Here is a 13,556-nt window from a genome sequence, read left to right on the forward strand (position 1 = left end):
TTGTAAGGCTGAAAACAGACATACAGAATTTGTCATATTATCAGCATTATTCTTATAATTGCCATTGATGTTATTCCAGGGGCAGGTAATAAACTGCATGAGGCTTTCACCAATTTTTACCATTTTAGGTAAAAAGCTGCATTGACTACACTTCTGTATTTTGTGCGATATGGTAGGACTGCAAGCAAAGCCTGAGGCAAGATATGTCAAATACACTCCATACATCATGCGATTTCATTTTCCAAGATAGAAACATTGGTCACGCTAAACATTGTTGAACGTTTTCGCTGCAATGCATCCTGAGACGCTTGGATCCAGGTTCTATCATTCATGCTGCGCCATTTCAACCAACCTGTCTGGCTCATATTCACTTTGGGTTGAAGAGTGGCATGGTCATGGTGTAGGCCGAGCCTTTTTTGCCACTTCATCTGCCTCCGATCAAGCATAATGCCTTGCCCATAAGCATTCCCCACCCTGGAATATCTTAACCTACCCATTCCCCTATCTGGAATAACTGTACCTCCCTCAAAAGAAGTGATAAGCCGCGATATATTTGACTGTTGTAGGCTGCCGTCTCCCGCTTAAGGGCGAATTTCAAACGTTGTCCATCACAGAGACAAATGATCTGGCTCCAGCCGCGTCTATAGCAGTATCTGTCTGCTCACTTCTAGCTCCAGTGGAGACTGACGGAAAAATGGCCGCTAACAACCTGTGGTCCTTGTTCCGGGTGTGCGTGTCACCATCGAGCCTTAGTGACATCATAAAGCCGCTTCAAGTGCAAGACTTGCAGGCTTATATACAGTCTATCTATCTATCTATCTATCTATCTATCTATCTATCTATCTAATGTATCTTACTGCATAGATATATATCTAGCTATATAAATAGATAGTTATATATCAATATAGATATTTCTACAAATATCTAGCTTTACGTATAAATTTAAACTTCTATAGTTATGGTTTTGTAGGGCTGAAAACATACATACAAAATTTGTATTATTATCAGCATTATTCTTATAATTGCCATTGATGTTATTACAGGGGCAGGTAATAAACCGCATGAGGCTTTGACCAATTTTTACCATTTTAGGTAAAAAGCTGCATTGACTGCACTTCTGTATTTTGTGCGATATGGTAGGACTGCAAGCAAAGCCTGAGACAATATATGTCAAATACACTCCATACAGCATGCGATTTCATTTTCCAAGATAGAAACATTGGTCACGCTGAACATTGTTGAACGTTTTCGCTGCAATGTATCCTGGGACGCTTGGATCCAGGTTCTATCATTCATGCTGCGCCATTTCAACCAACCTGTGTGGCTCATATTCACTTTGGGTTGACGAGTTGCATGGTCATGGTGTAGGCCGAGCCTTTTTTGCCACTTCATCCGCCTCCGATCAAGCATAATGCCTTGCCCATAAGCATTCCCCACCCTGGAATATCTTAACCTACCCATTCCCCTATCTGGAATAACTGTACCTCCCTCAAAAGAAGTGATAAGCCGCGATATATTTGACTGTTGTAGGCTGCCGTCTCCCGCTTAAGGGCGAATTTCAAACGTTGTCCATCACAGAGACAAATGATCTGGCTCCAGCCGCGTCTATAGCAGTATCTGTCTGCTCACTTCTAGCTCCAGTGGAGACTGACGGAAAAATGGCCGCTAACAACCTGTGGTCCTTGTTCCGGGTGCGCGTGTCACCATCGAGCCTTAATGACATCATAAAGCTGCTTCAAGTGCAAGACTTGCAGGCTTATATACAGTCTATCTATCTATCTAATCTATCTATCTAATGTATCTTACTGCATAGATATATATCTAGCTATATAAATAGATAGTTATATATCAATATAGATATTTCTACAAATATCTAGCTTTACGTATAAATTTAAACTTCTATAGTTATGGTTTTGTAGGGCTGAAAACATACATACAAAATTTGTATTATTATCAGCATTATTCTTATAATTGCCATTGATGTTCTTCCAGTTCTAATAAACTGCATGAGGCTTTGACCAATTTTTACCATTTTAGGTAAAAAGCTGCCTTGACTGCACTTCTGTATTTTGTGCGATATGGTAGGACTGCAAGCAAAGCCTGAGACAATATATGTCAAATACACTCCATACAGCATGCGATTTCATTTTCCAAGATAGAAACATTGGTCACGCTGAACATTGTTGAATGTTTTCGCTGCAATGTATCCTGGGACGCTTGGATCCAGGTTCTATCATTCATGCTGCGCCATTTCAACCAACCTGTGTGGCTCATATTCACTTTGGGTTGACGAGTTGCATGGTCATGGTGTAGGCCGAGCCTTTTTTGCCACTTCATCCGCCTCCGATCAAGCATAATGCCTTGCCCATAAGCATTCCCCACCCTGGAATATCTTAACCTACCCATTCCCCTATCTGGAATAACTGTACCTCCCTCAAAAGAAGTGATAAGCCGCGATATATTTGACTGTTGTAGGCTGCCGTCTCCCGCTTAAGGGCGAATTTCAAACGTTGTCCATCACAGAGACAAATGATCTGGCTCCAGCCGCGTCTATAGCAGTATCTGTCTGCTCACTTCTAGCTCCAGTGGAGACTGACGGAAAAATGGCCGCTAACAACCTGTGGTCCTTGTTCCGGGTGCGCGTGTCACCATCGAGCCTTAATGACATCATAAAGCTGCTTCAAGTGCAAGACTTGCAGGCTTATATACAGTCTATCTATCTATCTAATCTATCTATCTAATGTATCTTACTGCATAGATATATATCTAGCTATATAAATAGATAGTTATATATCAATATAGATATTTCTACAAATATCTAGCTTTACGTATAAATTTAAACTTCTATAGTTATGGTTTTGTAGGGCTGAAAACATACATACAAAATTTGTATTATTATCAGCATTATTCTTATAATTGCCATTGATGTTCTTCCAGTTCTAATAAACTGCATGAGGCTTTGACCAATTTTTACCATTTTAGGTAAAAAGCTGCCTTGACTGCACTTCTGTATTTTGTGCGATATGGTAGGACTGCAAGCAAAGCCTGAGACAATATATGTCAAATACACTCCATACAGCATGCGATTTCATTTTCCAAGATAGAAACATTGGTCACGCTGAACATTGTTGAATGTTTTCGCTGCAATGTATCCTGGGACGCTTGGATCCAGGTTCTATCATTCATGCTGCGCCATTTCAACCAACCTGTGTGGCTCATATTCACTTTGGGTTGAAGAGTGGCATGGTCATGGTGTAGGCCGAGCCTTTTTTGCCACTTCATCCGCCTCCGATCAAGCATAATGCCTTGCCCATAAGCATTACCCACCCTGGAATATCTTAACCTACCCATTCCCCTATCTGGAATAACTGTACCTCCCTCAAAAGAAGTGATAAGCCGCGATATATTTGACTGTTGTAGGCTGCCGTCTCCCGCTTAAGGGCGAATTTCAAACGTTGTCCATCACAGAGACAAATGATCTGGCTCCAGCCGCGTCTATAGCAGTATCTGTCTGCTCACTTCTAGCTCCAGTGGAGACTGACGGAAAAATGGCCGCTAACAACCTGTGGTCCTTGTTCCGGGTGTGCGTGTCACCATCGAGCCTTAGTGACATCATAAAGCCGCTTCAAGTGCAAGACTTGCAGGCTTATATACAGTCTATCTATCTATCTATCTATCTATCTATCTATCTATCTATCTATCTATCTATCTATCTATCTAATGTATCTTACTGCATAGATATATAACTATCTATTTATATAGCTAGATATATATCAATATAGATATTTCTACAAATATCTAGCTTTACGTATAAATTTAAACTTCTATAGTTATGGTTTTGTAGGGCTGAAAACATACATACAAAATTTGTATTATTATCAGCATTATTCTTATAATTGCCATTGATGTTATTACAGGGGCAGGTAATAAACCGCATGAGGCTTTGACCAATTTTTACCATTTTAGGTAAAAAGCTGCATTGACTGCACTTCTGTATTTTGTGCGATATGGTAGGACTGCAAGCAAAGCCTGAGACAATATATGTCAAATACACTCCATACAGCATGCGATTTCATTTTCCAAGATAGAAACATTGGTCACGCTGAACATTGTTGAACGTTTTCGCTGCAATGTATCCTGGGACGCTTGGATCCAGGTTCTATCATTCATGCTGCGCCATTTCAACCAACCTGTGTGGCTCATATTCACTTTGGGTTGACGAGTTGCATGGTCATGGTGTAGGCCGAGCCTTTTTTGCCACTTCATCCGCCTCCGATCAAGCATAATGCCTTGCCCATAAGCATTCCCCACCATGGAATATCTTAACCTACCCATTCCCCTATCTGGAATAACTGTACCTCCCTCAAAAGAAGTGATAAGCAGCGATCAATTTGACTGTTGTAGGCTGCCGTCTCCCGCTTAAGGGCGAATTTCAAACGTTGTCCATCACAGAGACAAATGATCTGGCTCCAGCAGCGTCTATAGGAGTATCTGTCTGCTCACTTCTAGCTCCAGTGGAGACTGATGGAAAAATGGCCGCTAACAACCTGTGATCCTTGTTCCGGGTGCGCGTGTCACCATCGAGCCTTAATGACATCATAAAGCTGCTTCAAGTGCAAGACTTGCAGGCTTATATACAGTCTATCTATCTATCTATCTATCTATCTATCTATCTATCTATCTATCTATCTATCTATCTATCTAATGTATCTTACTGCATAGATATATAACTATCTATTTATATAGCTAGATATATATCAATATAGATATTTCTACAAATATCTAGCTTTACGTATAAATTTAAACTTCTATAGTTATGGTTTTGTAGGGCTGAAAACATACATACAAAATTTGTATTATTATCAGCATTATTCTTATAATTGCCATTGATGTTATTACAGGGGCAGGTAATAAACCGCATGAGGCTTTGACCAATTTTTACCATTTTAGGTAAAAAGCTGCATTGACTGCACTTCTGCATTTTGTGGGATATGGTAGGACTGCAAGCAAATCCTGAGACAAGATATGTCAAATACACTCCATACATCATGCAATTTCATTTTCCAAGATAGAAACATTGGTCACGCTGAACATTGTTGAACGTTTTCGCTGCAATGCATCCTGGGACGCTTGGATCCAGGTTCCATCATTCATGTTGCGCCATTTCAACCAACCTGTGTGGCTTATATTCACTTTGGGTTGAAGAGTGGCATGGTCATGGTGTAGGCCGAGCCTTTTATGCCACTTCATCCGCCTCCGATCAAGCATAAAGCCTTGCCCATAAGCATTCCCCTCCCTGGAATAACTTAACCTACCCATTCCCCTATCTGGAATAACTGTACCTACCACAAAAGAAGTGATAAGCAGTGATCAATTTGACTGTTGTAGGCTGCCGTCTCCCGCTAAAGGGCGAATTTCAAACGTTGTCCATCACAGAGACAAATGATCTGGCTCCAGCAGCGTCTATAGGAGTATCTGTCTGCTTACTTCTAGCTCCAGTGGAGACTAACGGAAAAATGGCCGCTAACAACCTGTGGTCCTTGTTCCGGGTGCGCGTGTCACCATTGAGCCTTAATAACATCATAAAGCTGCTTCAAGTGCAAGACTTGCAGGCTTATATACAGTCTATCTATCTATCTATCTATCTATCTATCTATCTATCTATCTATCTATCTATCTATCTAATGTATCTTACTGCATAGATATATATCTAGCTATATAACTAGATAGTTATATATCAATATAGATATTTCTACAAATATCTAGCTTTAAGTATAAAGTTAAACTTCTATAGTTAGGGTTTTGTAAGGCTGAAAACAGACATACAGAATTTGTCATATTATCAGCATTATTCTTATAATTGCCATTGATGTTATTCCAGGGGCAGGTAATAAACTGCATGAGGCTTTCACCAATTTTTACCATTTTAGGTAAAAAGCTGCATTGACTACACTTCTGTATTTTGTGCGATATGGTAGGACTGCAAGCAAAGCCTGAGGCAAGATATGTCAAATACACTCCATACATCATGCGATTTCATTTTCCAAGATAGAAACATTGGTCACGCTAAACATTGTTGAACGTTTTCGCTGCAATGCATCCTGAGACGCTTGGATCCAGGTTCTATCATTCATGCTGCGCCATTTCAACCAACCTGTCTGGCTCATATTCACTTTGGGTTGAAGAGTGGCATGGTCATGGTGTAGGCCGAGCCTTTTTTGCCACTTCATCTGCCTCCGATCAAGCATAATGCCTTGCCCATAAGCATTCCCCACCCTGGAATATCTTAACCTACCCATTCCCCTATCTGGAATAACTGTACCTCCCTCAAAAGAAGTGATAAGCCGCGATATATTTGACTGTTGTAGGCTGCCGTCTCCCGCTTAAGGGCGAATTTCAAACGTTGTCCATCACAGAGACAAATGATCTGGCTCCAGCCGCGTCTATAGCAGTATCTGTCTGCTCACTTCTAGCTCCAGTGGAGACTGACGGAAAAATGGCCGCTAACAACCTGTGGTCCTTGTTCCGGGTGTGCGTGTCACCATCGAGCCTTAGTGACATCATAAAGCCGCTTCAAGTGCAAGACTTGCAGGCTTATATACAGTCTATCTATCTATCTATCTATCTATCTATCTATCTATCTATCTATCTAATGTATCTTACTGCATAGATATATATCTAGCTATATAAATAGATAGTTATATATCAATATAGATATTTCTACAAATATCTAGCTTTACGTATAAATTTAAACTTCTATAGTTATGGTTTTGTAGGGCTGAAAACATACATACAAAATTTGTATTATTATCAGCATTATTCTTATAATTGCCATTGATGTTATTACAGGGGCAGGTAATAAACCGCATGAGGCTTTGACCAATTTTTACCATTTTAGGTAAAAAGCTGCATTGACTGCACTTCTGTATTTTGTGCGATATGGTAGGACTGCAAGCAAAGCCTGAGACAATATATGTCAAATACACTCCATACAGCATGCGATTTCATTTTCCAAGATAGAAACATTGGTCACGCTGAACATTGTTGAACGTTTTCGCTGCAATGTATCCTGGGACGCTTGGATCCAGGTTCTATCATTCATGCTGCGCCATTTCAACCAACCTGTGTGGCTCATATTCACTTTGGGTTGACGAGTTGCATGGTCATGGTGTAGGCCGAGCCTTTTTTGCCACTTCATCCGCCTCCGATCAAGCATAATGCCTTGCCCATAAGCATTCCCCACCCTGGAATATCTTAACCTACCCATTCCCCTATCTGGAATAACTGTACCTCCCTCAAAAGAAGTGATAAGCCGCGATATATTTGACTGTTGTAGGCTGCCGTCTCCCGCTTAAGGGCGAATTTCAAACGTTGTCCATCACAGAGACAAATGATCTGGCTCCAGCCGCGTCTATAGCAGTATCTGTCTGCTCACTTCTAGCTCCAGTGGAGACTGACGGAAAAATGGCCGCTAACAACCTGTGGTCCTTGTTCCGGGTGCGCGTGTCACCATCGAGCCTTAATGACATCATAAAGCTGCTTCAAGTGCAAGACTTGCAGGCTTATATACAGTCTATCTATCTATCTAATCTATCTATCTAATGTATCTTACTGCATAGATATATATCTAGCTATATAAATAGATAGTTATATATCAATATAGATATTTCTACAAATATCTAGCTTTACGTATAAATTTAAACTTCTATAGTTATGGTTTTGTAGGGCTGAAAACATACATACAAAATTTGTATTATTATCAGCATTATTCTTATAATTGCCATTGATGTTCTTCCAGTTCTAATAAACTGCATGAGGCTTTGACCAATTTTTACCATTTTAGGTAAAAAGCTGCCTTGACTGCACTTCTGTATTTTGTGCGATATGGTAGGACTGCAAGCAAAGCCTGAGACAATATATGTCAAATACACTCCATACAGCATGCGATTTCATTTTCCAAGATAGAAACATTGGTCACGCTGAACATTGTTGAATGTTTTCGCTGCAATGTATCCTGGGACGCTTGGATCCAGGTTCTATCATTCATGCTGCGCCATTTCAACCAACCTGTGTGGCTCATATTCACTTTGGGTTGACGAGTTGCATGGTCATGGTGTAGGCCGAGCCTTTTTTGCCACTTCATCCGCCTCCGATCAAGCATAATGCCTTGCCCATAAGCATTCCCCACCCTGGAATATCTTAACCTACCCATTCCCCTATCTGGAATAACTGTACCTCCCTCAAAAGAAGTGATAAGCCGCGATATATTTGACTGTTGTAGGCTGCCGTCTCCCGCTTAAGGGCGAATTTCAAACGTTGTCCATCACAGAGACAAATGATCTGGCTCCAGCCGCGTCTATAGCAGTATCTGTCTGCTCACTTCTAGCTCCAGTGGAGACTGACGGAAAAATGGCCGCTAACAACCTGTGGTCCTTGTTCCGGGTGCGCGTGTCACCATCGAGCCTTAATGACATCATAAAGCTGCTTCAAGTGCAAGACTTGCAGGCTTATATACAGTCTATCTATCTATCTAATCTATCTATCTAATGTATCTTACTGCATAGATATATATCTAGCTATATAAATAGATAGTTATATATCAATATAGATATTTCTACAAATATCTAGCTTTACGTATAAATTTAAACTTCTATAGTTATGGTTTTGTAGGGCTGAAAACATACATACAAAATTTGTATTATTATCAGCATTATTCTTATAATTGCCATTGATGTTCTTCCAGTTCTAATAAACTGCATGAGGCTTTGACCAATTTTTACCATTTTAGGTAAAAAGCTGCCTTGACTGCACTTCTGTATTTTGTGCGATATGGTAGGACTGCAAGCAAAGCCTGAGACAATATATGTCAAATACACTCCATACAGCATGCGATTTCATTTTCCAAGATAGAAACATTGGTCACGCTGAACATTGTTGAATGTTTTCGCTGCAATGTATCCTGGGACGCTTGGATCCAGGTTCTATCATTCATGCTGCGCCATTTCAACCAACCTGTGTGGCTCATATTCACTTTGGGTTGAAGAGTGGCATGGTCATGGTGTAGGCCGAGCCTTTTTTGCCACTTCATCCGCCTCCGATCAAGCATAATGCCTTGCCCATAAGCATTACCCACCCTGGAATATCTTAACCTACCCATTCCCCTATCTGGAATAACTGTACCTCCCTCAAAAGAAGTGATAAGCCGCGATATATTTGACTGTTGTAGGCTGCCGTCTCCCGCTTAAGGGCGAATTTCAAACGTTGTCCATCACAGAGACAAATGATCTGGCTCCAGCCGCGTCTATAGCAGTATCTGTCTGCTCACTTCTAGCTCCAGTGGAGACTGACGGAAAAATGGCCGCTAACAACCTGTGGTCCTTGTTCCGGGTGTGCGTGTCACCATCGAGCCTTAGTGACATCATAAAGCCGCTTCAAGTGCAAGACTTGCAGGCTTATATACAGTCTATCTATCTATCTATCTATCTATCTATCTATCTATCTAATGTATCTTACTGCATAGATATATAACTATCTATTTATATAGCTAGATATATATCAATATAGATATTTCTACAAATATCTAGCTTTACGTATAAATTTAAACTTCTATAGTTATGGTTTTGTAGGGCTGAAAACATACATACAAAATTTGTATTATTATCAGCATTATTCTTATAATTGCCATTGATGTTATTACAGGGGCAGGTAATAAACCGCATGAGGCTTTGACCAATTTTTACCATTTTAGGTAAAAAGCTGCATTGACTGCACTTCTGTATTTTGTGCGATATGGTAGGACTGCAAGCAAAGCCTGAGACAATATATGTCAAATACACTCCATACAGCATGCGATTTCATTTTCCAAGATAGAAACATTGGTCACGCTGAACATTGTTGAACGTTTTCGCTGCAATGTATCCTGGGACGCTTGGATCCAGGTTCTATCATTCATGCTGCGCCATTTCAACCAACCTGTGTGGCTCATATTCACTTTGGGTTGACGAGTTGCATGGTCATGGTGTAGGCCGAGCCTTTTTTGCCACTTCATCCGCCTCCGATCAAGCATAATGCCTTGCCCATAAGCATTCCCCACCATGGAATATCTTAACCTACCCATTCCCCTATCTGGAATAACTGTACCTCCCTCAAAAGAAGTGATAAGCAGCGATCAATTTGACTGTTGTAGGCTGCCGTCTCCCGCTTAAGGGCGAATTTCAAACGTTGTCCATCACAGAGACAAATGATCTGGCTCCAGCAGCGTCTATAGGAGTATCTGTCTGCTCACTTCTAGCTCCAGTGGAGACTGATGGAAAAATGGCCGCTAACAACCTGTGATCCTTGTTCCGGGTGCGCGTGTCACCATCGAGCCTTAATGACATCATAAAGCTGCTTCAAGTGCAAGACTTGCAGGCTTATATACAGTCTATCTATCTATCTAATCTATCTATCTAATGTATCTTACTGCATAGATATATATCTAGCTATATAAATAGATAGTTATATATCAATATAGATATTTCTACAAATATCTAGCTTTACGTATAAATTTAAACTTCTATAGTTATGGTTTTGTAGGGCTGAAAACATACATACAAAATTTGTATTATTATCAGCATTATTCTTATAATTGCCATTGATGTTCTTCCAGTTCTAATAAACTGCATGAGGCTTTGACCAATTTTTACCATTTTAGGTAAAAAGCTGCCTTGACTGCACTTCTGTATTTTGTGCGATATGGTAGGACTGCAAGCAAAGCCTGAGACAATATATGTCAAATACACTCCATACAGCATGCGATTTCATTTTCCAAGATAGAAACATTGGTCACGCTGAACATTGTTGAATGTTTTCGCTGCAATGTATCCTGGGACGCTTGGATCCAGGTTCTATCATTCATGCTGCGCCATTTCAACCAACCTGTGTGGCTCATATTCACTTTGGGTTGAAGAGTGGCATGGTCATGGTGTAGGCCGAGCCTTTTTTGCCACTTCATCCGCCTCCGATCAAGCATAATGCCTTGCCCATAAGCATTACCCACCCTGGAATATCTTAACCTACCCATTCCCCTATCTGGAATAACTGTACCTCCCTCAAAAGAAGTGATAAGCCGCGATATATTTGACTGTTGTAGGCTGCCGTCTCCCGCTTAAGGGCGAATTTCAAACGTTGTCCATCACAGAGACAAATGATCTGGCTCCAGCCGCGTCTATAGCAGTATCTGTCTGCTCACTTCTAGCTCCAGTGGAGACTGACGGAAAAATGGCCGCTAACAACCTGTGGTCCTTGTTCCGGGTGTGCGTGTCACCATCGAGCCTTAGTGACATCATAAAGCCGCTTCAAGTGCAAGACTTGCAGGCTTATATACAGTCTATCTATCTATCTATCTATCTATCTATCTATCTATCTATCTATCTATCTAATGTATCTTACTGCATAGATATATAACTATCTATTTATATAGCTAGATATATATCAATATAGATATTTCTACAAATATCTAGCTTTACGTATAAATTTAAACTTCTATAGTTATGGTTTTGTAGGGCTGAAAACATACATACAAAATTTGTATTATTATCAGCATTATTCTTATAATTGCCATTGATGTTATTACAGGGGCAGGTAATAAACCGCATGAGGCTTTGACCAATTTTTACCATTTTAGGTAAAAAGCTGCATTGACTGCACTTCTGTATTTTGTGCGATATGGTAGGACTGCAAGCAAAGCCTGAGACAATATATGTCAAATACACTCCATACAGCATGCGATTTCATTTTCCAAGATAGAAACATTGGTCACGCTGAACATTGTTGAACGTTTTCGCTGCAATGTATCCTGGGACGCTTGGATCCAGGTTCTATCATTCATGCTGCGCCATTTCAACCAACCTGTGTGGCTCATATTCACTTTGGGTTGACGAGTTGCATGGTCATGGTGTAGGCCGAGCCTTTTTTGCCACTTCATCCGCCTCCGATCAAGCATAATGCCTTGCCCATAAGCATTCCCCACCATGGAATATCTTAACCTACCCATTCCCCTATCTGGAATAACTGTACCTCCCTCAAAAGAAGTGATAAGCAGCGATCAATTTGACTGTTGTAGGCTGCCGTCTCCCGCTTAAGGGCGAATTTCAAACGTTGTCCATCACAGAGACAAATGATCTGGCTCCAGCAGCGTCTATAGGAGTATCTGTCTGCTCACTTCTAGCTCCAGTGGAGACTGATGGAAAAATGGCCGCTAACAACCTGTGATCCTTGTTCCGGGTGCGCGTGTCACCATCGAGCCTTAATGACATCATAAAGCTGCTTCAAGTGCAAGACTTGCAGGCTTATATACAGTCTATCTATCTATCTAATCTATCTATCTAATGTATCTTACTGCATAGATATATATCTAGCTATATAAATAGATAGTTATATATCAATATAGATATTTCTACAAATATCTAGCTTTACGTATAAATTTAAACTTCTATAGTTATGGTTTTGTAGGGCTGAAAACATACATACAAAATTTGTATTATTATCAGCATTATTCTTATAATTGCCATTGATGTTCTTCCAGTTCTAATAAACTGCATGAGGCTTTGACCAATTTTTACCATTTTAGGTAAAAAGCTGCCTTGACTGCACTTCTGTATTTTGTGCGATATGGTAGGACTGCAAGCAAAGCCTGAGACAATATATGTCAAATACACTCCATACAGCATGCGATTTCATTTTCCAAGATAGAAACATTGGTCACGCTGAACATTGTTGAATGTTTTCGCTGCAATGTATCCTGGGACGCTTGGATCCAGGTTCTATCATTCATGCTGCGCCATTTCAACCAACCTGTGTGGCTCATATTCACTTTGGGTTGAAGAGTGGCATGGTCATGGTGTAGGCCGAGCCTTTTTTGCCACTTCATCCGCCTCCGATCAAGCATAATGCCTTGCCCATAAGCATTACCCACCCTGGAATATCTTAACCTACCCATTCCCCTATCTGGAATAACTGTACCTCCCTCAAAAGAAGTGATAAGCCGCGATATATTTGACTGTTGTAGGCTGCCGTCTCCCGCTTAAGGGCGAATTTCAAACGTTGTCCATCACAGAGACAAATGATCTGGCTCCAGCCGCGTCTATAGCAGTATCTGTCTGCTCACTTCTAGCTCCAGTGGAGACTGACGGAAAAATGGCCGCTAACAACCTGTGGTCCTTGTTCCGGGTGTGCGTGTCACCATCGAGCCTTAGTGACATCATAAAGCCGCTTCAAGTGCAAGACTTGCAGGCTTATATACAGTCTATCTATCTATCTATCTATCTATCTATCTATCTAATGTATCTTACTGCATAGATATATAACTATCTATTTATATAGCTAGATATATATCAATATAGATATTTCTACAAATATCTAGCTTTACGTATAAATTTAAACTTCTATAGTTATGGTTTTGTAGGGCTGAAAACATACATACAAAATTTGTATTATTATCAGCATTATTCTTATAATTGCCATTGATGTTATTACAGGGGCAGGTAATAAACCGCATGAGGCTTTGACCAATTTTT

Source organism: Eleutherodactylus coqui, chromosome 10, assembly GCF_035609145.1.
Source record: "Eleutherodactylus coqui strain aEleCoq1 chromosome 10, aEleCoq1.hap1, whole genome shotgun sequence".
Lineage (NCBI taxonomy): Eukaryota > Metazoa > Chordata > Amphibia > Anura > Eleutherodactylidae > Eleutherodactylus > Eleutherodactylus coqui.